This window comes from Dermacentor andersoni, chromosome 3, assembly GCF_023375885.2.
Source record: "Dermacentor andersoni chromosome 3, qqDerAnde1_hic_scaffold, whole genome shotgun sequence".
NCBI lineage: Eukaryota > Metazoa > Arthropoda > Arachnida > Ixodida > Ixodidae > Dermacentor > Dermacentor andersoni.
This window is the reverse complement of record NC_092816.1, coordinates 59,084,231-59,111,252: the sequence shown is the minus strand read 5'-3', so window position 1 is coordinate 59,111,252 and position 27,022 is coordinate 59,084,231. Positions and strand designations below refer to the sequence as shown.

The following is a 27,022-nucleotide window of genomic DNA, read 5'->3' as shown; positions in this document are numbered from 1 at the left end:
ATGCAAAGGCAGGGGCCGTATATGTGTATACATAGATCGTTTTAAAGTAGCCCGCGGTAAAGAAGGCCGGTAAAGTTTACTCCTTTCTTTAAGCACACTTTGGGGTGAAAGTTAGATGAAGCTGCCTCAGACAGGCTGCTTCAGACGAACCCTGTCTGAGGCATATTATACCTCTCGTTCATCCAACTTTTATTCCAGAGTGTGTTTCCGTCCGTCGGCCCCCGTCTCGAATTTGGGTCTTCTTTAAAGCCCGGTAAGTGGCGGGGGCGCGCACCGATCGGAAACTCTATACGCCGACGCTCTTGCCAGATTCGATCAATGCACTGCTCGGAGTTTTCGTAAAAAGGAACGAGGAAGAAGAAGAAAAAGAAGAAGAAGAAGAAGAAGAAGAAGAAAAAGAAGGAGCGAGGCGCATTACCGTATAAGTCACCTCTGGGGGCAGGTATGCTGCCTTCTCCCGCGACACACCTTCACCGGCGCGATGGCGTCGTCGACGTTATACCTGGCGGAGCTCACCCGGCCGTGGCTTCGCTCGGTTACCTTCGTGGCTCTCTCATCCTTGGCCAAGTGGCGTGCGCGGTGCGCGCACGGCCGAGCGATTGCCCCTTCCCCCCCCCCCCCCCCCCCTTCTTTTTTGAAAGCCCTCCAGGGAAGCGCCGAAACGAGCGTACTATACTTGAAGGGTGCTGCGGGGGCAGTGAGTGTGCATGTACGTAGAGAGGCGTCGGGCTCGCACGCGCGGGAACGTATACCGGGATAGGTCTTCCCGCCAGACGGCGCGGCGGCGCACTTAATTGCCGGCGATAAAGCGTCGTCGTCTCCCAGGAGAACCGCTTTTGCTTTGTGTAGGGTTCCCGCACTACTCACTCCGGCCGAGGCAGAAACAGGGAAAAGAAGAGAGAGAGAGATCAAAGGAAAGCTTCGGGTTGTTACCGTGCGGGAAGCTCAAGCCACATCGCATGCGATCATCGCTGCCGCTTAGCGCGAGTTGTGATAGACGTGCACGCTATACGCCTTTTCGTACCTGTATCGCGCGTACTAGCATTTAGTGGCACGCAAGCGCGCTCATTAGCACGCACGCACGCACATACCCCCTCCTAACGCACACACACGCACGCACCCTCTCTCTTTCTCTTTTGAACACATCACGTGCACGTGAGCACGTGACGATGCCAACACCTACACACAACTCACGTTCACAGACGGGCAGCACGTACACAGGCCACGCACGTCACACACATAAAACGTGCACCGCCAGACACCCACCCACGCGCTTTCTCGAGCACCCACCCAACCTACCCACCCCCCCACCTACCCCCCCACACACAAACACACACACACACACACTCGCACACACACACGCCCGCACACACACCCGCACACACACACACCCGCACACACACCCGCACACACCCGCACACACACACACACACACACACACACACACACACACACACACACACACACACACACACACACGGGAGCACGCGGTACGTCGGTTCTCGCTCCCTCGCGTTTCCCATATTGGCGCTAATAATTGCGCGTCCCCTTCTTCGCGACTGCCAGCGCACTTATTCTCGCGAGAGCCGCGCGCTCTCCTCGGGGAGAAAGCGAGACGCCGGCGCTTAATTTGGGGCTCGTGGTTAATGAAGCCCTCCTGAAGAGCCTAAAAATTGGCGCCGCCGTCGAACCGCTAGTCTCGACGGGGCCGCGCTTTCGTTTTAAATAAGAGACCCGCGGCAAACGACGGCGCCAAAAAAAAAAAAAAAAAAAAAAAAAAAAGAGAAAAATGATAAGAAAGAAGAAAGAAACGCCGCGTTTAGCACGCGCGCGCGCGACAGCGAGGGACTGCATTAAGTCTGAATTAACGACGAGATCGTCGTTAATTCACGAGTGTATACGCTTCGGAATCTCGCGCTTCTGCCATGTCGATCTCGCGCTTTCGCGGTACCAGTCGTATCATATGTCAGTGTTCGTACGCCACCCTTCCGTCTTTCGCTCTTGCCTTGAGGCGACGTTGGCATAATTTTCGTGATTGATAAACCGTCTTTTCCAGAAAGCAGTTTTCCAAGCGGGTGACGCCGCAGCCAGTTCTTAACCAGCGAGTTACGTGTGTAGGTATAGCCAGATTTTCAGGGAGTTAATAGCAGCGCCTGCGGGAATATTGTGGAGCAATCAAGGAAAAGCCACACATGTGGACCTTCTGCACGGGCGTTAATGTGCCAAGTAGTCCTGCATGGTTTGACACTGCTATTTATCTTACGACAGAGTTCTAGCGCAGTTTCCGTTTCTCGGAGCAGATAGCGAGTCAGCCTAGCTTGCATTTACGATGGTTCCGAATTTCTATATAAACGCGAAATAGCAAAGCCAAAGGAATCAAGTCTAACACAGGGTGCTGTATTTTATTTCTTAATATATTGTGGAAGTTGTAGTAATAAAGATTACTTCTTTTTTTTTCTTAAACAAACGCGAATGAAATCGCGAAACAGTTTCCAGGAGCGCTTTTACGTGTGCGCTTCGCCTCCGTAGCTTTCCCTTTATTGCCACTGAGAGTTTTCCACGAGCAATACAGTTCTAGCACCCGTAGGTATATTTTCACACTAATTTCAGTGATCGACAGTGTCGCTATAGCTAGTCTGATGAAAAACACGGTATGCAGAAGCGAACTGAAACGTTATACAAGAGAAATATGTATTCCGTAATCTTGTGACTCGCACTAAGTGTAACCTCTGGATATTACGTGAAGTAAAACAGTGATAGGATGCTCATTGCCTTCTAAACGTCTAACAAACGTTTTCCGCGGTACTTTAACCCAACGCCATGCCACAGAACTTCGCGGCAGTCGTGAATTTTGGCCGACTTGGCAGCCATGTATATACCTGTACCTCTGACAACTCCGCCAGTTATTCGACACAGCCATTATCAGCTTGAATTCGCACTCTAATAAAGCTTCATTCCTGCCCTCCGATTCGCTAACGCGCTGGAGTTGGTAAATATTTTCAATACCGAAGACGAGATAAATGCCGGATAATGTTTTCACGTATGGCTGTTGGCCTGTTCAAATAAAGAAACGTAGGATTGCAATAGCCTCAAGTTCCGTTGTTCTAACATGGCCTTTCGCCATTCAGACGCTCTTTTTTTTTTCTCAATACGATTTTTCTGCTCAGACCGGTTTCAAGAAGTTCGCAAGAGTTGAACTGAGAGAAATGGCATGTCGTAAATTGACCTAATGCCGTTGTGCGCACTGTGAAACGAAACAAACAAAATACGCGAGCACATAAAAAGAAAAACTGAACTTGACGTATAGGTGTGCGACCATTCTACTCTCAGAAATGCAGAAACCTGTCCGGAAGGTTACAACACTGAATTACCTACCATGAGGGACAAGCTACACGCGAAGGCCAATGTCGCATGCATTACAAGGACGGCCGGCATTCCACGTGTGCATGTCATTACTTAAGCGTAGACCAATGTAAATGTGTACCTTGCTTTTCGGCGTGAATCCAGCGCCCCATATAGAGGACCCTTCTTCTCTATACGCTGTTCGCCCTATCATGCGTCTTTCCACGAGTCTCATAGAAAGCGAGACGCGCACCGTCGCTGTAATACCTCGCCTCCTTTCCTTGGCAACCGCTCCGCACCTTTTACTCCCCTTTTTCTCCAAGCACCCGGTGTGTGTTCAATTGCTACTCCCTTGGAGGATGTCGGTCTCTATGTATGGAAAGTTTCTCAGACTGGTGCCCGAACAAGCGTCCTTAGAGTGCTTAGACAGGGAAGGCAGAGTACGAACGAATGAAGGGCGGCGGGGGACGGTATAGAAGGGGAGGGGGTAGCAGAAGCAGGGCACGACGGCTGCCTTTCTCCACGTTTCCGCTCCCGCTGTTGCTTCCGCCGGAAGTAGCTTTCACCCCACCTCTCGCCGCGCCTGACCCCATAATACGCAGCCGGCCGTGCCCCCGACGTCGCGCTCTATGCGAGAACGAGGTCGTACCTACGCATTTTCATTCTCTGGGAGTCCCTGCCGTGAACTTTGCCTCCTTCGGGAGCGTGGGCCGTTCCCGTTCGGGCTCCATTGATCGTCAACCCTGCGTGCCCCGCGGCAGTGTTCACGGGATTGATCGCGACATTGTAGCGCTTTGACGGGGGGAGGGGGGGATGCAGTGCAGACGCGTTCGCGTTCGCCTCAGCGGCGCTGTTTCGCCGAGCAGGTGTTGTGCGCTCTCAAGCAAGTGCGTAGACGATTTGCTTGAGGCTCACGCAGAACTGTAACTCTCTCTCTATCTCTCATTTTATTCTTTCTTTCGGTCTGCAATTTCCGCTGCCGCAGTGCGGGCGACGGAAACGGTTAGATAGAGCTCTGTTATCGACTGCCTGCTTTGCCTCTCAGGCTGTAAATGTATCATAAAGAAAGAAAGGTGAAGTGTTCATAGGGGAGTGAAATGAATTGGAGAGGCTGCAGGTGACGTTAAATAAATAATAATTTCGAGCATTTGCGGCCGCTCTCTTACAACGGCCATAAGAGGCTAGCTATAAGCGGCGGCATCAAAACGGCAAGTTGGGCCAGTTGGTTGGGATTCATAGTGGTTCGTTACAGCGCAATACAAGGCAAGGACACAAGAAGGTATAAAAACCGTGTCGTCGTTTTTATACCTTCTTGTGTCCTTGTCTTGAATTGCGCTGTAACGAACCACTATAAGCGACAGGCTTGTCCTGCTACTCCGACTGTAGTGGCAGAGTGTAAATATATGGCACTTGCTTAATACATGTAAATGAGTTAGACTCATGTGCTCTCTCTCTCTCTCTCGTTAACTTCTCCATCCCCTTCCCCACGCCTAGGGCAGCAAACTGGACAAAATCTAGTTAACCTCGTTGCCTATTTTCCTTCCGTCGCACTCTCTCTCTCTCTCTTTCTCTGTACTACACGTGCAATAGATGACGAAAGATGACGAACGTAAAACCCCAGAATTCAACTCAAAGCACCATCCTCCTTTCAAAGGGCCAACCTTCCATATATATATATATATATATATATATATATATATTCTTCCTGCGAGGCTACAAGCAGTTGTGTGGACGATTGAGGGGACTGCGTCGAAAAGTAGAACGTGATTAATTATATCAGTCGTTTTCTTCCCGTTGAAGCCGAAAGCTTTTGGAATCAACCCTCATACAAAGTGCAACGAGCTGCGACGTGTAGAGTGTTTCTACATCTCGAATCGCTACATACGTTCAGACACGCTCTCTCTTTGTTATTGTTTTATCCCTCCAGAGGTTTTTCGAAACGCACGAACAAAGAATACGCATTTACGCCTTTAGAAGCCAGGTATATATAATATACACACACTAAATTCGCGCGATAAGGAGCTCTTAGGAAACACCGTTACGAAACGGCGGTAACGTGGAGATAAATACGCGCCGACACCACCGCTTGACAAGCGGCAGGCGAGCGTGCGGCTCGACGTACTGGCGGTGGTGTTAAACACCTCGCATCGTGATGGACTCCCGTTTTTTCTTTCTCCGATGCCTCCGCGCCTCGGGCATTGCAAAACTGACGCGCTTGCCGGTGTTCGTCCCGTCACGGTGACGTAGCAGTGCGGCGTTTATTTCGAGGATGACATCGATCCGCGCGTTATGCATGTGTACGCCACCACCAGGTGGCAGATGAGCGTGCTCGCTGCTGGGCTGTACTATAGAGTCTTCAAGGTGCCGCCAAGCGCGTATTATCATGCCGCTTTTTCGACTCAAGTCTGTTGCCTGCAGGTGTACCGCGCCGGAAGCGCCGCGCCTCCTCCTCTTCCTCCTCCTACTCCCTCTCTCTCTCTCTCTCTCTCTAGTCTCTGCTCGGGTTGGGTGGTAGCAAATATGGAGAAAGTCTGGAGAAAGCTCCTCATTGCTCTTCCTCCCTTCCTTCCTTCGTTTTATTCACTCATTATATCGAAGCAGCCCACTTACATCTGACACGTACACGTACACATAGAAAGGACATACATTGGCGCATGCCTTTTTACATATGTGTACGTGTACGTGCCAGATGTAAGTGCGCTGCTTCAATATTATGGCTCGTCAACTAGCCCGCTAGTGTCTTTTAAGCAAATTCACTCATTCATTCATTTTTTCATTCAATCCATCCATTTTGGTTAATGCGTAAAGCAGTATAAGTGCCAAAGTGAAAAAGAAAAAGTATCTCTGTAACGTGCGGGAAACGGGTCACATGATATATATATATATATATATATATATGGTGCAACCGACGGTGATCTGCTTCGGTCGGATCACCGTCAGTTGCACTTCGCTCCTCGAGGAGGCAAGACTTCTGCCGAGTGAGCTCCTGAACAGCACCGTACAATGTGGTGAACGGGGTTTAAATCACGGATCCGGGACCGTGGTGCCACGTAATGCTGACGCGTTTCTTTAAGCCTTAGCGCTGAACTGCCAGAGTTCTACTTTTTTTTTTTTCATTATCGAGTACGCATTTACGCCGCAAGAAGGTGTTGGTGCCCGTCAGACAGCGCCGCTTACTCCTCCTAATCCACCCATTCATTCCTTGCTTACTTTCTCGCATCATTTATTGCTTCATTCGGTCATTCGTATATTCAGTCCTTCCTTCGATCATTCCTTCACGAAGGTTGAGCGCAGGAGAGAATGAGCGACTTATCGAGCCAAGCTACATAAGCAAAGATCCATCTAAAAGGCATCTTCCAATCCGTAAGCTGCTATTGCGAGTAGATCTATCCTGAACGAGTTTTTGAGGGAGCTTCAGGAAAAAAGAAAAAGACATAGAAAGAAACCAATAGAGACAGCTGGAGCCTCACAGCATAACCAGATAAAGACGCATCAGAGTAGGTTGTAATATTAGCAGAAATTTAGGTTCCCCTTTTATTTCCCTGGAGTGCGGGCTTCACTTGCGTTATAAGCGGGTAAACGCGCAGAGGCTGCCGTAGTGAATAGTCATGCAGAAAAAAATAAAATAAAAAGAAGGTTTTAAGGAAGTGAGGGAACGAGGAAGCAATATACGCCCACCTTTCATGTAATGTCCTGTTGAGGGAGTTTTGAGGTATAATAAATAAAGTAAATAAAATAAGGAAGTTCAACAGGTCGTTTGACGTAAGAATACATGCAGAGCAGAACTTCTGTGCCATGTTTTCATCGCAAAATGAAGCGAAGACTGAAAAAGGTTGTGGGTTCGGTTCCCACCTGCGGCAAGTTGTTTTTTCATCCACTTTAATTTCCATTAATTTATCGTTTCTTCATTTCATTTATTAAGCACAAGTAATTTCCCCTAGGTTGTCCTTGGTGTCAGTATTTGTTGGCTTCTTATGATATGACTAATAAAAATCGGGCCCCTCGGTTAACCCCCTTTCCTCTCGTTTATTACATAACGAGGGTCTCAAATCCGGCAACATTGATGCCTTCAGGTAGCATATGTGGGTTTATTGACCAGTTGCCTTCACCCAAAAAAATCATGTTCTCGTGACGCCTGCGGCAAGAAGGACGTTCCACGTCCGCCGCCAAGGTCTGTGGGTGGTGGCGCTGGCTAACACTCCCCGGGTTCTATTAGGACACATAAATACCCAAGAAAGTGGCTGGGGAAAGAGCGCCGCGGTAGCTCAATTGGTAGAGCATCGCACGCAAAATGCGAAGATTGTGGGTTCGGTTCCCGCCTGTGGCAAGTTGTTTTTTTCATCCACTTTCATTTCCGTTTTTTTATCGTTTCTTCATTTCACTTATTAAGCACAAGTAATTTCCCCTATGTTGTCCTTGGTGTCAGTGTTTGTCGGCTTCTTACGATATATATATATATATATATATATATATATATATATATATATATATATATATATATCTGTGAGGCTAACGTGGTGAGAGTCGCGTGTCACAAAGACGGCAGGGCAGCTTCGACCAAGGAGGGCGCTTCAAAGGCTCCATTCAAGTGAAATGCCGCAATGAATCGGACAAGCCGATGAATGGAACGACTTAAACGAGTTAGAGGCGTGGGCCGTGGAACTATAACTGTCCGCTTCTCCCGGCGAATCGGAGAGCGTAGAAGGATTTCGCGCTATTGCGCTCGGTGTCGGTTACGGTCCCGGAAGAGGACATACTCCCGTGTTCTCAAATTCTCACACGATTCTCCTCTTGACGCTCCACTCCATGGATGGAAGGATGGTTGGATGGATGTAATGAGTGTCCCCTTTGGAACGGGGCGGTGGGTTGCGCCACCATCTTGCTATTATACTGCTTGTCCTACCTAGGTTAAAAAAATAAAAAGAAAAGACACGATGAATTCTCATATCCAAATTTTCTGGCCCCTTGTTGTGAACTTTGTTTTTGTACGTCTCCGTTGTTTGTCGCTTCCCTACCTTTCTTCCGCCAATCTTCCTATCGCCTCTTACTAATCTTTATTGCAGACATGTTTACTTTCCCCCTGCTCTCGCTGAATCCAAGGGCTTCAAGGTGGCCAGTGGTGCCTAAATTGACTGCTTCGCAGATATCTTCACCTGCTAATAAAACATGCTCCATTGTTTCCCTATAGCTTTACCGCAGCAAGCGCATGCTTCTTCCTTCTTATAATACGCTTTATAGGTGCGTGTTATAAGGCATCCTGATCTCGATTCGAAAAGTAATGAGCTTCCCTCGGAGTTATCATAAATTGTTTCATTCCTGATTTTGCTTTTCTCCTCTTAAGTAGTTAGTCATGGCAGGTTTCTTTTCCGTTGCTGCCACCCATGAGATCATTTCAGCCTCTCTCACTTTCCGCTTGACGTTCTTTGTTGCTGTGTTGCTCACCCTACAGGCCGCATACTTGCTGGTAAGCTTCCTAGTTATTTTCCTCTACTGTGAATAAATGTTTTTCCTGCACAGATACCGCAACCCTCTCCCAGCCCATTTACTTTCTTCCATATTCCTCAGTCGTTCTTCATAATCAATTTTACCCTGAGCTTCTCTCACTTCAAAACTTGTTCAGCCCATATCACCCTGCACAGTTTCATTTGTAGCCCTCCCGTGAGCGCCCAATGCGGGGCGTCCAACTGACCTTTGGTTGCCATCGAGTCCTAATTGTACCCCTGATTTCAAGCAAACAACCGCCTTACCAAAACTAAGTCCTGGAACCATTACACCTTTCCACATACCCTGGGGCACCTCGTACCTATTGTATCCCCATAGCGCTCTGTGTTTCATTATGGCCGCCTTTCTCTTCCCCTTTACTGTTATTGTTTTTTGCTGTGTTTCCGTATATTTATTGCCTTCGTTTATCCATATACCAAGGTATCTATATTCTTTTACCCGAGGTATTTCCTGGCTCTGTATTGCCATTGTCTGTTCACTGTTCTCATTGAATACCGAGATGAGCGCAGCGCCACCCCTTGGCCGAAGAAGACGATACGATTCTCACTAATTGGCGCGATTGATTGATTGATTGATTGATTGATTGATTGATTGATTGATTGATTGATTGATTGATTGATTGATTGATTGATTGATTGAAACATATATTAAGTAAAGATGGCCCGTGGCCAAAGATGGGTCAAAGGGATCAGGTGACAGGAAGGATGCCTGCCCTCCTTACCAAGGACATCAAAGCGTTAATTTGTCTGGTGGCATCTGCTTGCGGTGTAACCCAGTCTTTGTACAACGCCACCGTTACAGGTAGGGAGTGCTTGTCCCTGGGTCTGTCTGTGGCAGCAGAGTCCCAGATCAGGTGTTTGAGATCGACGCGAGGTGTCAACGAAGCGCAGTGACTATTTCTATCGAGAGGCGGCGCTGCCGTCACTTTTCTCTAAACGACAAAAACGGAGACGCAGAAAGCAAAGTTCACAATAGGGGTCAGGAAGTTTGGTTGTGGGAGTTCATCTTAGCTTGATTTTTCTTTCTTTTTTTTATACCTAGGTAGGACATTAGGCAGTATAATAGCAAGAGTTTGGTGGTGCAACCCACCGCCCCGTTCCAAAGGGGCCGCGCACAACATGCATCCATCCATCCATCTAAAGAAAGAAAGTGAGAGAAACAGAGACAGCGAATTGGATTGAAGGAATGAAAATAACAAAGACCATGGAGATGTACAAGAATGGGAAGAAAGAAATTAGAAGGGAGAAATCTGTACGATAACACAAAGGGTAGTGCTTTGCAAACAAATTGCTGTTTTCCGCTCGAGCTGGTTACCCAAGGACAGAAACATGCCGGAGCAAATATTCTGAACAAGATGAGGCGTGTGTATGCTGCGGCAGAAATCCGGAGAGCACTCAGCACATCGGAGTGCGAAAAGATTCACCCAGCGGGACCCGTAGGTAACCTGCACGTTCCAGAAGCGCTTGGATATAAAGTGGACGGAAGCATCCACCGGCCAGCAGTCGACATAAGCAAGAGACGCTTAGAGTACTGGGGAGGGGGGGGGGGGGGGGGATTTCTGCATCGACATGCAGGACATGCCAAATCGCGGCGCCGCGATCTGGTATGTCTACATTTCTGCATTCCAGTTTGGCACCTCACCTCTCGTGTCTAGACGCCACGGGACTTAAGCGACGTGAGTCGACGCCCGTAGAAACGCCGGCGCCCAGGGCGTCCTTGCGTGACGTCTCACTTCGCCTCAACACCGAGGAACGCGGTGTCGGCCGGCGGCGGTAGGAACGCTGATTGTGTGCATGTCAGTTTAACGGAGCCTTATCACAGGGATGGCCTCGTACGCACGCCCAAGCGGAAACAGGGCGTAGGCGGGCTTACACGAAGACTCCCAATGCGGCTTCGCTTCCGCGTCTTGACATCGAATATCTAGGCACGCTCTGCATCTCTAGCGTTCTCTCTTTGCGTTGAAGCCTTACGGGCAGAGAGTCGTTCGGCCGTGCCTGAACGCAAGCATTCGAGCTCCGTGCAGAGCTGCTGTGACCGACCTATCCCGTTACGCGCCAGCGCCGGCTGAAAATCCAGTGCCGACTGGTTGCGTGCTCACGTGGGCTTCTTCTCCACTCTTCGGCGAAGCCTCGATCCTCTTGCGCGTCAGCTGAAATTAATCAAGCACGCGTCACGCCAGTTTGGGCGCGCATTTGCTGCCCTCGTTACCTGCAACACCGGGGAGACGTCGCTCGAGGTCGTCGGTCGCGTGAGATATGAAGGCTAAACCCCGTGAGCCCGAGGTTGTGCGCGACAGCGGCGAGCGACGGCTTCGAGCGACGGATCGGGCCGTCGCTTGAACAGATCGCTCGGTCTTGTCGCGCGATCGCTCGGTCCTGCAAATCTAGAATTCGTCGCTCGTCGCCAGGAAGTGCTATGAGCTACTAGCCAATAGCGCGGAGCCGGAACTGGACGTACATCACTCAAGCACTACCGATTGTGGCGTGGAATGAGCGAACGATTGAACTTTTATACTGCAAGGATAAGAACCTACTGGAAGACCTTCAGAAATATTTTATGCTGCTTTTTACAGTAAAACACCTTCAACTTAAGGTAATAAAGCACGCGTCACGCTAGTTTCGGCACTTATATTGCTGCCCTCATGCCGGCAACACTGAGGAGACGTCGCTCGAAGTCATCGCTCGCATGGGGTACGACTTGTAGGCGACAAGCGAAAGCGACAGCCATCTCCATCGCGTCGCTAGTCGCTGTCGCGCGCAAGATCGCCTGCATGGGGTTTATACTTTAGTTGTATACACGGCGGGCGAACGCGATAACCATCTCCATCGCGTCGCTTGTCGCCATCGCACGCGCGATCCCTCGCGTGTGTTTTGTATTCAACAGCCTGGCAGCTCTAGATTGGGTTCGTTTCGCCATCCTTGGTGTTCCTCTTAAAAGGGAGGGTAAATCAGTTGGTTACAAAATTTTAACCAGCTCAGAGGTTGAATATGCATCCAAAATAGATATTCTCATTCAATCACCCTGGAAAAGCGTCTGGGATCTTTACAAACCGAAGCAGCTCGTCTTACTCTTCGATGAAAATCTATTTAAACTTTGGGCTTTTGCGCGCCAGAACCGCAATCTGAGTATCAGGCACGTCATAGTCAGGGTCGCTGTATTGATGAACAGTACACGGGTGATTTCGCAGTTGGCCCCCATTAAAGTGTGGCATCGGCGCCCAGGAGAGCATCTCGCGACTTCGTGCTTAGCGGCGCAACGCCATAACCACTAAGCCTCCACGATGGGTACCATTTCATTATTTCCTTTCACATCGGGCAAGGCAGTGTCTGTTGTAAAGGAGGCTCCACCAGCGTACGTCCGTGTCTAACGCCTTTTCCTTACGTATACGCGCCCTTTTGTGTCTCGTTGGTACTCCATTTTTCAAGTTCCCTCTACAAAGCTTTTCTGACAGGTACTCTTTTCATTCTTTGAGAAGCTGTATTACACAATGACCTTTAATAAGGTTTCTGCCCGTTACCCCTCACTCATATCTGCCAGAAGGGAAAATTCTTGAAAAAAGCTTTCTTTATGCTGTGTGCATGATGTAGTATGAGCATTCATGTCTTTTGACATTTATACATCAACAGGGTCAGCTACCGGATAGAGTACTTACTATGACTGATCATGCTTATTAGTTCAGGGCACTTGAACAATACATATTGTTCGCATTGAATGTTTTCCACATTCGAAGTATAGAAAGATGCTTGTTTTACAATTGTGCTCTTTGCTTTCGGTTGGTGTTAGTATTGCTTGTTAGATTTTGCATATGCATTCCCCCCTTGTGCAATAGCCTTTGCACAAGATTCCCGTAAATGATGATGAGCTAAATTCAAGTGCAAGAATTTTTTGTGTACCTCTGACTACCATAGAAATGCGACTGCCACGGCTAACAGTTCGACCCCTCAGCTTGTGTTAGCAGCAGAATTCAATAGCCACAGTGGCAGTTCAATAAATTAAAGAATAATTTTGTTGTCGACAAGTTTGTGTTCTTTCTTGCGTCTACGTAGGTAAAAATTGCAATAAATGAGTGTGTCATTGCAAAAGAAAGCTGTTTGTGGCGCTTTATTGAATAAACCGGTTATTGTGTACAATCGAAATGCAGAAATTTGCTTTGAAATCTCAGGGTGAAATGTTCTTGCAAGCTACATGGTACCTCACCACTTATAAAGATATTAATAACAGAGGATATCGTTGTATGGTTTTACCAAATTTAAATAGGATGACAAACTTATTGGAAGCGCTATTTCTGCACACTTGATTAGCTGTGGACATGTAAGAACCGTTTATACCTAAATGATGCAACCATTCACAAGAAGGGATGCAACTGGCTGACATCACTGCACAGCATAGATTTGCTTTTCTTTAAGGTGTCGTCTTCTACTGTTTCACCTACATAAGGACAGGCTGTTTGCCTGCTATTCGCATTGTTGCACGAGCTTTACATGACGTTGCAGAAGGCTCCGTTGTCACTGTGCCACTATAGCAAGCCAATAACGTTATGTATGTATACTTAATTATCGTTCAAAACATGGTTTAATACAGGTCTAGTCAGGATACAAAATCCGCCACATCTTCAAGGTTTATTGGATTCCGTGCAGGAAGAGGAAAGAAAAGGGGGTTCTCCATCCGAGAAGAGATAGAACTTAGTGTACATGAAAGATTCGAAAACAAATTGACGACGCTGTTTATTCAAGCCATGGAGGTTAGAAAGTGCATTACAATAGCCTGTGCGTTTGGAACGCCAAACTTAATAAGCAGGTGAGGTAAGATAACCTTCCAAGATGCATCAGAAAATTTACGCGCGACAGGAATAGAATGCAATTCAACGGCTGGCGCGTTCACCGCAGCGTTGAAACTTCGGGTACCTTGCAGTCTTGCCGTATGCCTTTGCCGAGGTTGCAATTGTTCAAACTGCTCGTACTCGCGATTTTTTACACACTACTCAACAATTAAGAAAATTTCGACGACCGCGGAAAGTCATTTCATCTCGGGAGGATCGAGCACCTGGTAATATTGGCGACCAGCAATGGTATGTACAGTAAGTACTAGTTAGATCTTTAATCTGCAAGCACCTACCGAGGTATTTTTTCGCGGGGGGGACTGGCCTTCACACCCCAGGAGATGCCGATAGCTACCGCCATCCAAAAGAGGTAAAAAAGGCAACAAAATCTTGACCGCCGAATAACTGTCAAGTCTCAAGATTCATGCGGTGGCCCTTTGGGAATGTGTGTGAAGAGTGGTCGCGTGGGCAGAGAGGGGGGGGGGGGTTATGCCGAATAATTTGGGGGGGGGGGGGTGTAGCGCACTACTCCCTGGGTACGTGCCTGATAGCATATGAAGCAAACGCGCAGATACGCTTCGTTTGCTACGTAGAGTGTCAACGAACGCATAGAAATGGGAAGAATGAAATCTGCGGTACACGCTTTTTATCCTCCCTTGGCGTGTCGGCGATACGTAGATGAATTGGCAAACCATGTTTCCGCGCATCGCGCTTGTTGAGCGAGACGTAAATTTCCCAAAACAAACCGCGAAATAGCTTTCGGCGCAATTTCGAAGAAAAAATAGCAGCGATCGCTGCGACGTGCCACCAACCGGTTGGTCGCAGTCGAAAAGGGGGGCGGGAGGGGGTGCAGCACTGCGACTGCGATTTCACTCGCATGCGGCGGAAGTTGCACTTCCGGTGCGACGAAAATCGCATCATGTGAAGCAGGCTTTAGCATGGCAATTGAGGTCACCGGATAAAATAATGCAAGAACTCCACTGGAGTTTTCTAAGTATCCGTAAGCACACCCCGAAATTTCAAGTTGGCCCACCGCCAAACTTAAGTTGGCCCACTTGCTGATTTCAAGCCCCGTGCACCCCCAGATTTCAAGTCGAGCCATGCCCAAATTTCAAGTTGGTCTATTCGGACATGTAGGTTGGCCCAACCCCGCATTTCAAGTTGGCCAGCCACCGAATAATAGTTGGCCCACCCTAAAATTTCAGATGCCCACCCCCAAATTTGAAGTTGGCCCGCCCGTATACTTTACTCTAAGCAGGGTCATTGAATACTTTCTAAAATACTGAAGGACCCTGCTATAAGCTTCCCCATGCATTTTCTAGAGAGCCTTACGAATTCCTATGTGTATTCTCCCCGATCAACCTTTTTTTAATCGCTCCTTGTCGCTTATAAAACTGCCAATCATCTAGATTTACACTATTATGACAATTAAATGTCTTTTAACTTCGCAAATTACACATTTTTGTGCAGATGCAAGGCACTGCACTTTTCGCGTGCATTTTCGTGTGAGCGAGCCGGGGTGGTCGCCACAGAATGCTTCCGCATAAAGAATACAGAAGTATGCTTGTCAATATTATTACTAGGGAGCCAAGAGGTATATGTATAGGCCCGCTAAGCATTACGTTTTAGTTACATGTAGCTTTAGCAAGTGCTGACAGTACTGAAAGACATTTTGCTACGAAAAATTTAGCAGATGGCATATTTGCTTTACATGTTGAATTGTTAGTTTAAAAGATATGAAGGAGTCTTAAAAATTATTTTCTGAAAATTATTTACATTAATTTTGTTCGTAACGCAAATTAGATATGAAAACTGAATTTGCAGACTGACCAAAGCAAGTTCGGGGGCTTTTCAGTGTATCGTACGCTAGCAATTCCCCCATATAGTTGGCTCCATTGACAACTACTAGACGGCCGCTGATTTGGAATACCGAATGCTGTGTATGAACAATGTTTAGAAATAAGCGTCCCTTACCGTGAGTGGGATGGCATTCTTTAACCTCCTGGCTAATATGCGAAAGGCACGAATAACGCGCCTGCTCGCACTTACCCGTGATTGCGCTACGGTAGTTGGTGAACCAGTTCCGGAACGCGGAAATGCATAGACAAAAATCTTTCGCCCATGTATGCGCATGAGAGCAACTGATACATCAAAGCGAAGCTGTATCAGCAACTTCACACACTCTTCACAGGTATACTAAGAAGGGTCTAAATCTGTCGCACATGTATGCCAGTGTGAACAACTGATACATCAAAACGAAGCTGTATAAGTGGCTTGTCACACTCTTCACAAGTACTAAGGATCTATTTGATAGCAGGTCTTACGGCGATTCAACAACCGACGCCGTATTCGCATTATCACAGACTCCAGGGTCATACGGTCGTGTCGGAGCTCCCCCGCAGCCAGCTTTGCTGAACAACGCCACCAGCTTTCACTGCCGCAGTCGTACGATCTCCTACACGACCTCCAACACGAAACCGGCGAAATGCGATGAGAGAAGCAACAATTAGGGATTATTGGCAAAAACAACTCTTCTGCAACACCAATAACTACAACCAAAAAAAAATTCGCAGTTCCGCCCGAAAGGCTAAGCACCCATTTCGATAGTAAGTTAGTAGATAGCTGTACGAAGTAATGATAGCAGTTTTATCGGCCGTATAAACTTGTAAACATGTAACTAAATTAACAATGATAGAGTGTGTAAGCGTGACTCAACGAGGACGTCGAAACAGACACACAGAGACAGGGCTGTCGTTGTGTGTCTGCTTCTTACTACATCCTTGTTCAGTCGCGCTTACACATTATATCATGGATTCAAACCAACTAACCCGTCAGCGTGTTTTAACTAAATTAACCAGCACGGTGTCACGCGCGCACATGTAAACATGAACACATCTCGCTCGATGACAGCGGGAACTATCTGTGAAAACGCTGGAGTAAGGAATCGCGGCAGAAGCCGCGAGCCAATTGACCTCCGTGCATCTGTCGCCTCAACGCGAAGGAAACATCGAAAGTACAGCGCGCACGAAGCCACTGGCACTACGTGCACTCTACAAACATTGCAGATCGCTTTGAAGCTGAGGCCCGCGCGGGCACGCGCTTTGGCAACGTCGCTGATTGCTTTCAAGACACACGAGCGCCGGCAACTCGTCCCTACGGCGTCCGCCGAAGGCTTCTACTACGGCGTCCGCGATTCGCGTGGCCAATGCCCTAGTAGACACCGCGGTTGTCTCCACTCTGTACGGAGCGGCGGGCGAGGAGGACATCGAGGCACCTTAGCAGCCGCCGGAGAACAAAGCCCCTCCTCCCTTGCCTAACCCACCTGCCTCGCGCCCTACAGGAGAGGGCACGCATCTTGGCCGCGTTTCTCGCTCGCGCACGCGAGATTGAACTGCGTTCGCCTGTTCACCCTCACACGCTTTCACTCATGCTGAACCTCACGGCGACGCCGACGCCGATGGCAGGAATGCACCTGGAGTGCCCATATCATTGCTTTTGCAATAAAAAGCTCACGAATAATAATGCATTATTAAGCCCATGTCAGATTGAATTCAGACGTGGATGCTCGATGTAATGCGCACGTGTTGATTTAGAGGGACGAATTAAGCTTGCTCGACACAGGCGGCAGTATGCAGCTTTAGTGACGCTTGATTCAGCTAAAGCATACGACATGGCAGAACACGTCATACTCCTTAACCTTTAAATAGCGTGAATTTTGCTCGGTATTTTATAAATTGAATACATGAATTTTCAAGGATAGGAAACTTTATTGTTGCCAACGTGGCTTTTTGAAAAAAATATGATCAATCAAGAGGAGCTTCCCAGGGATATGTCCTTCCTCCTATTTTGTTTAACGTTTTATCAAGCTCCATTCCATTGTGCGATACCGTACAAGTCTATGCAGACGACAGAGCATTCTTTGCGTCTGCGAGTGATATTCAATCATTACATAGAATACTTCACTCATACTTAGGAATGCTTGAAGCTTGGTTTGCAGATATTCGAATGTCGCTTAATGTCAACAAAAGTTCCTTGTTTTTGTTTCCGTTGAATGTACCGGTTAGTGCCTCTCTCCAATACCATCAAGAAATAATTCCGCAAGTTGACTTCATCAAATATCCAGGTGTAACATACGACGCAAGACTGAGCTGGAGAAGTCACATTTATCATGTTAAATCTAAGACAGCACGCGCTGCTAACATTATAAGCAGGCTTGGCTGACATCGCGCTTGACTACGCAAGGAAATTCTAATTATGCTTTGTCGCTTGTACGTTCGACCGATACTGGAATTTGGGTGCCTGCTGTTCTCTGGTGGGCTAGCATACAAAATTAACCCCCTGGTTCTTCTAGGGCGGGAGGCTCTCCAGAATCGTCTTGGTTTACCAAAATTTGTAGCTAACAATGTTTTATATCAAGAAGCTCGACTGCCTACTCTTCCCTGCTGATTACGCATTCTAACGGTACAGGCGTATTTAAACATTTATGAATCTTCTTTGAAACGATCACAATTTGCATTTGTTTGTGAAATGAGGGTATTTTTCGATGAGCATTGGGCCCGCTTACATAGACCTCAGTTTTTGTTTGTACAAGCTGAACTAAACCCACTAAACGTTAATATACGCGAGATCATTTGCCCAAACAAGCCCTCGCCCAAAACAAAGATTGAATTTGGTGATATATTTCCATCGAATGCCAAACTCCTTCCCACTACATATTTAAATGGCATGCTACAAGATAATTTAACGCAATTGGGAATAGATCATGTTATCCCGACTGTTGCGTCAATGAATAAGGCGAAAGCGGGTGTGGATATTTTCTCCGAGTCATTATCCTGGTCATATTCAGTACGCCTTCCGGATTTCGCACCCATATTTCTGGCTGAACAATCAGCCGTTATTTTAGCTGCTCGAAAACTTCATTCAAATTATTCTATAGTGATTATAGTGACTGATTCACTGTCAGTATGCGCATCACTCACTTCATCTTCAGACACTACTGTAGCCAATGAATTTCAATCCTTAATCCCCTCAAACTTAAGCCTGGTGCGGTTGCTATGGTTTCCAGGCCGTCGTGGTATGTTCTTAAATGAAATGGGGGACACACTTGCGCGGATGTCTCTTGGTGGACCAGCTATGTCCGTTGTGGCTACTTCGGCTTGTTTCACTGCGCCTAGGTTTAGAAAATTTTCTCTTTTCCAAGATTCTACAGAACTGAAAATCCAAACGTCGGAAGTTAATCATTTGCCGTTTTCATGGGACAATAAATGGTGTCCCACGCGTAAATTAGAAATCTCTATGACAAAATTACGATGCCGCATCCCACCATTAAATTTTGACCTATACAAGTTTGGTCTGACACCGTCCCATCTGTGTCCTACCCGCCAGGAACCCCAAAACATTTATAACTTTCTAATAGCATGCCGTCGATTTAGAAATTAGAGGAAGAAATTAGACAATTCATTCCGCAAATTGGGTATTTCTTTAACTACTCAAGATATCCTCTCCTTCGGGGCTTCTTCATTGGGCTTTAGCCAGAGGGACATCTGCGGGGCCATTTGCGACTATCTTTGTGACACAAGAAGGCTACCACGTTAATCATCGAAATCAATAACTGGATAGATGATTAGATCGATGATTGTGTCTTCGAAATCATTCTAATGCCACGCAAAAGGAACAGAAAATTTGCTGTTTATATATGATTAGAAATTTTTTTTTATTTCTATATCTGCCACGTAAACCTACCTCTTCATTAACATGACTGTCGTACTTGACCCTGATTTACTCTTCCGTTTAGGCTTTCCTCTCCCCTTCCCTTTAACATTTAACCGCCGGCTTCTTGGCCAATCCCCCGTTTTGGGTAAGCGCCACAAGTGACGAGCAAGCAAGCTATCAAGCAAGCAAGCTATCGCAGGTCGCGCGGACAGTGACCCGTTCTATCTGAGTGATCGTTGCTGCCGGCGTGTTTCTGGCGGCCGCTTGACGAGTCCAATAAACCGCGCCACATTTGGTGGAGGTGCTGGGTATGTACGCCTTGAAACCTGGAAAACTTCGAAGCAGGACTCTGTCCTCCATTACCGTCATGGCGGAAGACCCGTCACCGCGTCCAACGGCCTGGAGGACTCGCTCGCGCCTCCTATTGAAAGGGTGAGCAACCACAACGAGTGGGACGATGCGACGAAACTGAACAGCGCCATATTTTATCTGAGTGACGTTGGTTGCGAACTTGTGGCACCGAAACCACGAACCTGGCCTGTCGACTTGGGTGGCGTCCAAGACTAACTTCGCGGAGGTGCTTGGGTGGCCTGCAGTCCGCAGGCTTCTTCGCGCCGAGCAACGTTTGCGGGGACGAGCGCAGCAGAACGGCGAGACGTTCACTAGTTACGTCGAGGATGTCGTGCATGGGTCTCTGCAAGCGTGTCAATGCGATAATCGCGGAAAGCGACCAGATAAGGCGCATCTTAAAGGTGCTTGATGACGATACCTTTCAGATGCTGTTGGCAAAGAACCCCGGCACAGTGTTTGAGGCAGTGACACTCTGCCAGAGCTGTAATGAGTTGCCCAAGCAGCGGCTCTCCACGCGCGATATTACGGGTAGGATTTCTCTCTGGTGCGACGGTTGCAGCCGATGAATCTTGCTCGCTGACGGTGCAGATTAAACAGTTTGTTCGCGATGAGGTGGCCCGCCATAACCTTCGTTGATGCCTCTGACACAATAGACACATGCCTCTTCGTCGAAGCCCACGCTGCAGCAGGCCACTGAGGATCAAGTGGCTGAACTCGCTTACCCTGCCTTTCACAACGCTCCCGTTGCTGCGCCACTCAGCTATGCGCACGTCGCCACGATGGCCGCAACGCCGACGCGTGCCGCGTTTCGTGCACCAACGCGGACACCACCGTTCCCGCCCGGTTAGTGCCACAAGTTGCTTTTTTTTTTTTCCTCATCTAGTACGACATACACTGCTGTTTTGCCGCTGTTGCCACTGCCTGTAGGGCCTCAGGCCTCGTCAAGCTGCTCAATGAGCAGCTTTTTGTCTGGGGTCCATTTTTCCTTTCCTTGAGGAAAATAAAACTGATTCTGATTCTGATTCTAACCCGCCCCGTGCGAAAGCCACGGCGCACACCGGACAACCGGCCGATTTGTTACTCCTGCGGAATCGCTGGCCACATGGCGCGTTTCTACCGGCGCCGGATGCCACCTATCGCTCGCTTGTGGCAACCGAGTTGAAACTACCCGCCGAGAGAATTTCAACGCCCTGCATCACCGGCGTTGAAGCGAAACGAGTGTCGAAGCGGCCCCGAAGTTTTCGAAACCACCTCGTTCGCAGTGACGTCAGGGATTCTGACAGCGACTATACTCATATGTAATTAAACGTTGACTACTGTTGGGGTCTCGGTGCTGACGCCCGTTATTGCAAGTGGGTCGCAAGCCCCAAGGGTAGCGTTGGCCTGGCGGCCTGGGGTACTGGACGCATCCGAAGGTCCCGGCAAAGCAAGAGAAGACTGGTAACAGAACAACTTGTTTATTCTAACAACGCAAAAGAGCGGCCGGTCAGGTCGACCGGAGTGGAGAGACGGGAGAGCACGTAACTCAACAGTACAAATCGGAGCCTCTCTCCTGGCGTCCGCGGGCAGCTGCTCTTATACTCTCGGCGTCGCGGGCCAGAGGGAGGGTCACGGGATGAGCCCACGACACGGCGGAGCATGAGCCCACGACGGCGCGCACGGTCGAGCCGAGAGACCTGCTGAACCGAGTGTAGTGACGCATCGCCAACCCGCCGACGGACAGACCTGCTGGCTCCTCACTTGGGGAGCTCCGCTCCCCGGCTGCCGCGCTTTGACAAGCGTGGGCACACACACACACACGCACGCAGACACGTGGCACTGAAACACGCCTGGACACGCTTGGCGGGGAGGCGTTGCGGCGGCGTCGAACGGCCCAAAATGTCCGCCGCTTTGAACGAAGCCCCGGCGTTCGTTGCATCCGCGCCGGCATTACCGCGCGTTGTAGGCGAAACGTAACAGACCGCCCCGCCGGGGGAAGGAGATCCCGATGGTCAGGGGACTGCATCCGCTGTCCGGAGGGATGTCGCTCGATGATGCTCATAACCGAAGTCGGGCGTCCTTTGGCGTTTCTTGAGCGCAGCGCACAGAGAAGCCCTCGTTCTCACGTTCAGGTGCACACAGGACACTGCAAAGTGACTTCGGGAGAGTTGACATTTTTGTTCTCGTTTCCGGCAAGCGTTAGAACTACTCCGAAAGTCAACCGCTCAGTCAGCAAGCACGGCACAACCCTCACTAAGCCCTGCCAGGCTCTTTCCCCTTTTATACTGCTGCCTAGTTCCTTACAGTAGTTTAGCAGCACTCAGAACGCGTCCACAAATCGGAAAATTGCACTAGAAAGCACATCATCACTTTGAAACACTACACAAAAGCAATAGGTTAAAAATCCTGCCTCAGGAAGAAAAACATCAGTAACAAGCAATTTTGAGGCTGATTCCCACGTTAGGGGCTTCGACTTAAGCCATCGGCGTTACCGTTGAGACTCCCCTTTTTGTAACGCACCTCAAAGGAATATTGTTGCAAAGCGAGGCTCCAGCGCAGGAGGCGGCCATTTTTGGGAGAGATGGTCTGCAGCCATTGGAGAGGGCAGTGATCCGTCTCAATGATAAACCTCGAGCCAGCTAGGTAACATGACAATTTCTGAACGGCCCACACGATACACGCACACTCTTTCTCGGTGGCGCTATACGCCTGCTCACGACTCGTCAGCTTACGACTAGCATACAGGACGGGGTGTTCTACTTCTCCATTTTCCCGTTGGCACAGTACAACGCCCATGCCTCGCTCACTAGCATCACACTGAACAACGAACCCTTTTGTGTAGTCGGGCGATCGTAGCACAGGCTGGCTTGTTAGGGCGCTCTTTAGGGCGCTAAAAGCTCTTTCCTTTGCCTCGTCCCAGACGACTGTTTGCGGCTCTGTCTTTCTTAGAGCATCCGTTAGGGGAGCCGCGATATCAGAGTACCTGGGGATGTACCTCTGATAGTAGCCGGCGACACCTAAGAACGACCGAATATCGGTCTTCGTGCGCGGTTGCGGGAAGTCTCGCACAGCGGCCACCTTTATTTCAGAGGGGCGGCGACGACCCCGACCAATCACGTGTCCGAGGTAGACAACCTCGGCCTGTGCTAACTGGCACTTGGGAGCCTTGACTGTCAAGCCCGCATCGCGCAGGCGGGTTAGCACTGCCCGCAAGTGCGCCATATGCTCAGGCCAGGATGCGGAGAATATCGCTACGTCGTCTAGATACGGTAAAGCGAATTCTTGCTGTCCCCGCAACACTTTATCCATGAGGCTTGAAAAGCAGTATGGCGCGTTCTTCAAACCAAAACTCAAAACTTTAGGACGGAATGTCCCCATTGGTGAAATGAACGCCGCATACCTACTAGCCTCTTCTGTAAGTGGAACCTGCCAATAACCCCTGACAAGATCTAGGGTGGAAATAAACTGAGCGCTACTCACTCTCTCAAGGCGCTCCTCGATGTTAGGGATCGGATAAATTTGATCCTTAGTGATGGAATTAAGCCTGCGGTAGTCGACGCAAGGACGAGGTTCCTTGCCCGGTACCTCAACTAAAATCAAAGGGGAGGTATAATCACTCTCACCCGCTTCAATAACACCGAGCTGTAGCATTTTCGTTACCTCAGCCTCCATAATATCGCTCTGGCGGGGTGACACCCGGTACGCCTTGGATCGTACTGGCTCTGGGGAGGTAAGTTCTATGTCATGAGTAAGGACAGAAGTCCTACCAGGCCTCTCAGAGAACAGACCTTGAAACTCTTGTAAGAGCTGGTGTAGTTCGGTTTTCTGCTCAGGCGACAGCGATGCTTTACTGATTAAGTCACTAATGACTTGATCGGTGTCTTTCCTCTTCGTCACTGAGCCTAGTCCCGGAAGCTCGACCGGAAGCTCTTCGGGCACGTTTACCATCATGCACACCACTGCTTCCCGTTGCTTATAGGGTTTGAGCAGATTACAGTGGTAAACTTGCGGTGCTTTCCGCTTTCCTGGCAGACTCACCACGTAGTTAACGTCCGACAGTTTTTGAACAATCCGTGCTGGGCCCTCCCACTGCACGTCGAGTTTGTTCTTTAGCGATGTGCGCAATATCATGACCTCATCGCCCACCTCAAAACGACGGGCCCTGGCTGTCCGATCATAATAAACCTTGGCCCTCTGCTGGGCCTTTGCCATTGCTTCACCTGACAACTCCTGTGCCCTTCTTAAGCGTTCGAGGAGCTTAAGCACGTACTCTACCACGACTGGGTCGTCGCCCCTGCCTTCCCATGATTCTCGAAGCATGCGAAGCGGAGATCGCAGCGAGCGACCGTACACCAGCTCAGCTGGCGAAAACCCCGTAGCCGCATGCGGCGCGGTCCTTAATGCAAACATCACTCCAGGCAGACACAGCTCCCAGTCAGTTTGATGTTCAAAACACAATGCTCTCAACACGCGCTTCATGACGGAGTGGAACTTCTCAACGGAATTCGACTGGGGGTGGTGCACTGAGCTGTGTAACAGCCTTACCCCGCACCTTTCGAGAAAGGCTGTCGTCAAAGCGCTAGTAAACACTGTACCCTGATCTGACTGGATTTCTGCAGGAAAACCAACTCGCGCAAATATGGACAGTAGTGCATTGACTATCTCAACTGAGCTGAGTTCTTTAAGCGGCACTGCTTCAGGGAACTTTGTCGCTGGGCAGATCACAGTCAAAATGTGTCGGTACCCCGTGGCTGTTACCGGCAGAGGTCCCACTGTATCAATAACGAGCCGTCTAAAAGGCTCCGTAATGATAGGTACCAACTTCAACGGCGCCCTCGATTTGTCCCCTGGCTTGCCCACCCGCTGACAGGTGTCGCATGTCTTCACAAAGTGGTCTGCGTCCCGAAAACACCCTGGCCAATAGTACTCTTGCAAGAGACGGTCCTTAGTTTTCTTAACTCCTAGGTGTCCGGACCACGAACCCCCATGCGACAAGCGCAACAGATCCTGACGATAGCATTGAGGCACGATCAGCTGATCGAACTCCACTCCCCTGCGGTCTAGATACTTCCGGTACAGGACCCCACCTCTTTCCACAAAGCGAGCATTTTTCTTGGCGATACCTTCCTTGATAATGCAGCGTATGTTTTCTAGGCTGCCATCCTTCTTTTGCTCGGCTATCAAAGCCGACCGGCTGACTTTTAGCAACCTGTTAAGTCCGTCTGACGTAGGCGCGATGAGCAAATCTGGAGACAGCTCTTCTAACTTTCCCGTGTCGGGATTTTCCTCTCCAGTATCTGGTGCCTTTAACGCTACAGGCTCAATTTTATTCAGTTCGGGCGTGCTCTGAATATCAGCTTGCTGCGCCTCTGACCCTTTCTCATCGTTCAACAACGTCGGCCCCGCAACTACCGCCTTTGCAGCGAGCTCCCGAACCTTCGATCTGGTTAAGGCCTGAACGCTAGCCTCACCAAACAAAAGCCCCTTCTCGCGCAGGAGGTGATCGGACCTGTTCGAAAATAAGTACGGGTACTGGGGGGGCAGCATAGATGACACTGCGGCCTCCGTCTCAAGTGCTCCGAAAGGTCCTTCAATAAGCACTTTTGCTACCGGCAGACACACGCTATGAGCTTCCACTGCTTGCTTGATCCATGCGCACTCGCCCGTGAACATATCGGGTTCTACGTAAGAGGGGTGAACTACATCCATTGTAGCTGCGGAATCGCGAAGCACTCGGCACTCTTTCCCGTTCACGAGGAGGTCTCGCATGTAAGGCTCGAGAAGCTTCATGTTCTCGTCAGTGCTGCATAAAGACAAAAACACGACTTTTGTTTTTGTTTCTGGACACTGCGCCGAAAAGTGAACCGGCTTCTGGCACGTATAACAAACGCGCGCTTGCCTCGTCTCGAACCGCTTTCTGCGTTCGGCTTCGGTTGCCGCCGTCTCCGTACGTTCGGTCGGACTGCTTTCACTCGCATCCGCACTACGTGTATCCCCCTTTGCTCTCATGGGTGTGAACTTCGGCCTCTCAAACTTGGAGCCAAATTCACCCTTTTGACCGTCCTTAGCTCCGCGAGCCCGACGCGTCACAAACTCCTCGGCTAACTCAGCGGCTCTAGCCACCGTACTAACGTCTGGCCTATCCAAGACCCAGTACCGCACGTTCTCAGGTAACCGACTATAAAACTGTTCTAGCCCGAAACACTGCAGAACTTTCTCGTGGTCACCAAACGCTTTCTCTTCTTTGAGCCACTCCTGCATGTTTGACATAAGCCTGTAGGCAAACTCTGTATATGACTCACTTTTGCCTTTCTCATTTTCCCGAAACTTCCGACGGAACGCCTCCGCTGACAGCCGGTACTTTTTTAGCAGACTCGATTTCACTTTGTCGAAATCCTCTGCCTCCTCTCTCTCCAAGCGAGCGACTACGTCGGCCGCCTCGCCGGGTAGCAAAGTGAGCAAGCGCTGTGGCCACGTTTCCCGAGAGAACCCCTGCTTCTCGCACGTTCGCTCAAAGTTAACCAGGAACAAACCAATCTCCTCTCCAAGCTTAAACGGCCGCATCAGGTCAGTCATTTTGAACAATACTCGTTCTCCTGCACCGTGTGCCTGACTTCCATTACGAGCGCGTTCCATCTCTAACTCGAGACGCTTCATTTCCAAAGCGTGTTGACGGTCGCGCTCTTCTTTTTCTTTCTCTTTTTGTTCTTTAAGTTCGCGCTCCTGTCTTTTTGCCCGCTCCTCAATGGTCTCAAGGCAATCCGACAGCTCGTCATCCCCAGCTTCTAACTCAAGAATAGCCCTTAGCAGTTCTGGTTTTCTGAGTTTGTCTGAGACATCCAGACCCAACTCTCTTGCAAGCTCCAGCAATATCGGTTTGCGCAACGACTTCAAATCCATGGCTGCTCTGAATGCTGCTTTCTCTACTGCCTACTATTGTCTTGCCGCAAACTAACCCGGCAGCAACGACAACCACAATTACCAGCTCTGTTTCTGACACTAACAAAAGCCTGGCAAAACTCAGAAGAAGAAAGTCCCGCACTCACCAAACCTCGCAGCCAAGAATTCCGCGCAGTCGTTCCGCTGCAGGCAACCAGTCATCACACAGGGCTCGTTGCACTGCTCCCGGATGGTCGTTGTGCTGCTCAGCATACAGTCAACCGCATCTCTTCGCTGCTGGCCTCCGTTGTCGCGATCTCACCGCTGGCAACCAGTTGTTGGGGTCTCGGTGCTGACGCCCGTTATTGCAAGTGGGTCGCAAGCCCCAAGGGTAGCGTTGGCCTGGCGGCCTGGGGTACTGGACGCATCCGAAGGTCC

General features: G+C 49.3%; 1 protein-coding gene and 1 non-coding gene across 2 annotated transcripts in view; both read left to right on the top strand.

Moving 5' to 3' along the window:
• The window catches only part of LOC126547238 (uncharacterized), a 359,216-nt gene that overhangs the window by 242,586 nt on the left and 89,608 nt on the right, over positions 1–27,022 (top strand). The window lies entirely within an intron of this gene.
• Positions 7,597–7,669, top strand: TRNAL-CAA (transfer RNA leucine (anticodon CAA)). The gene has a single exon. It is a non-coding gene; the product is annotated as a tRNA-Leu (tRNA).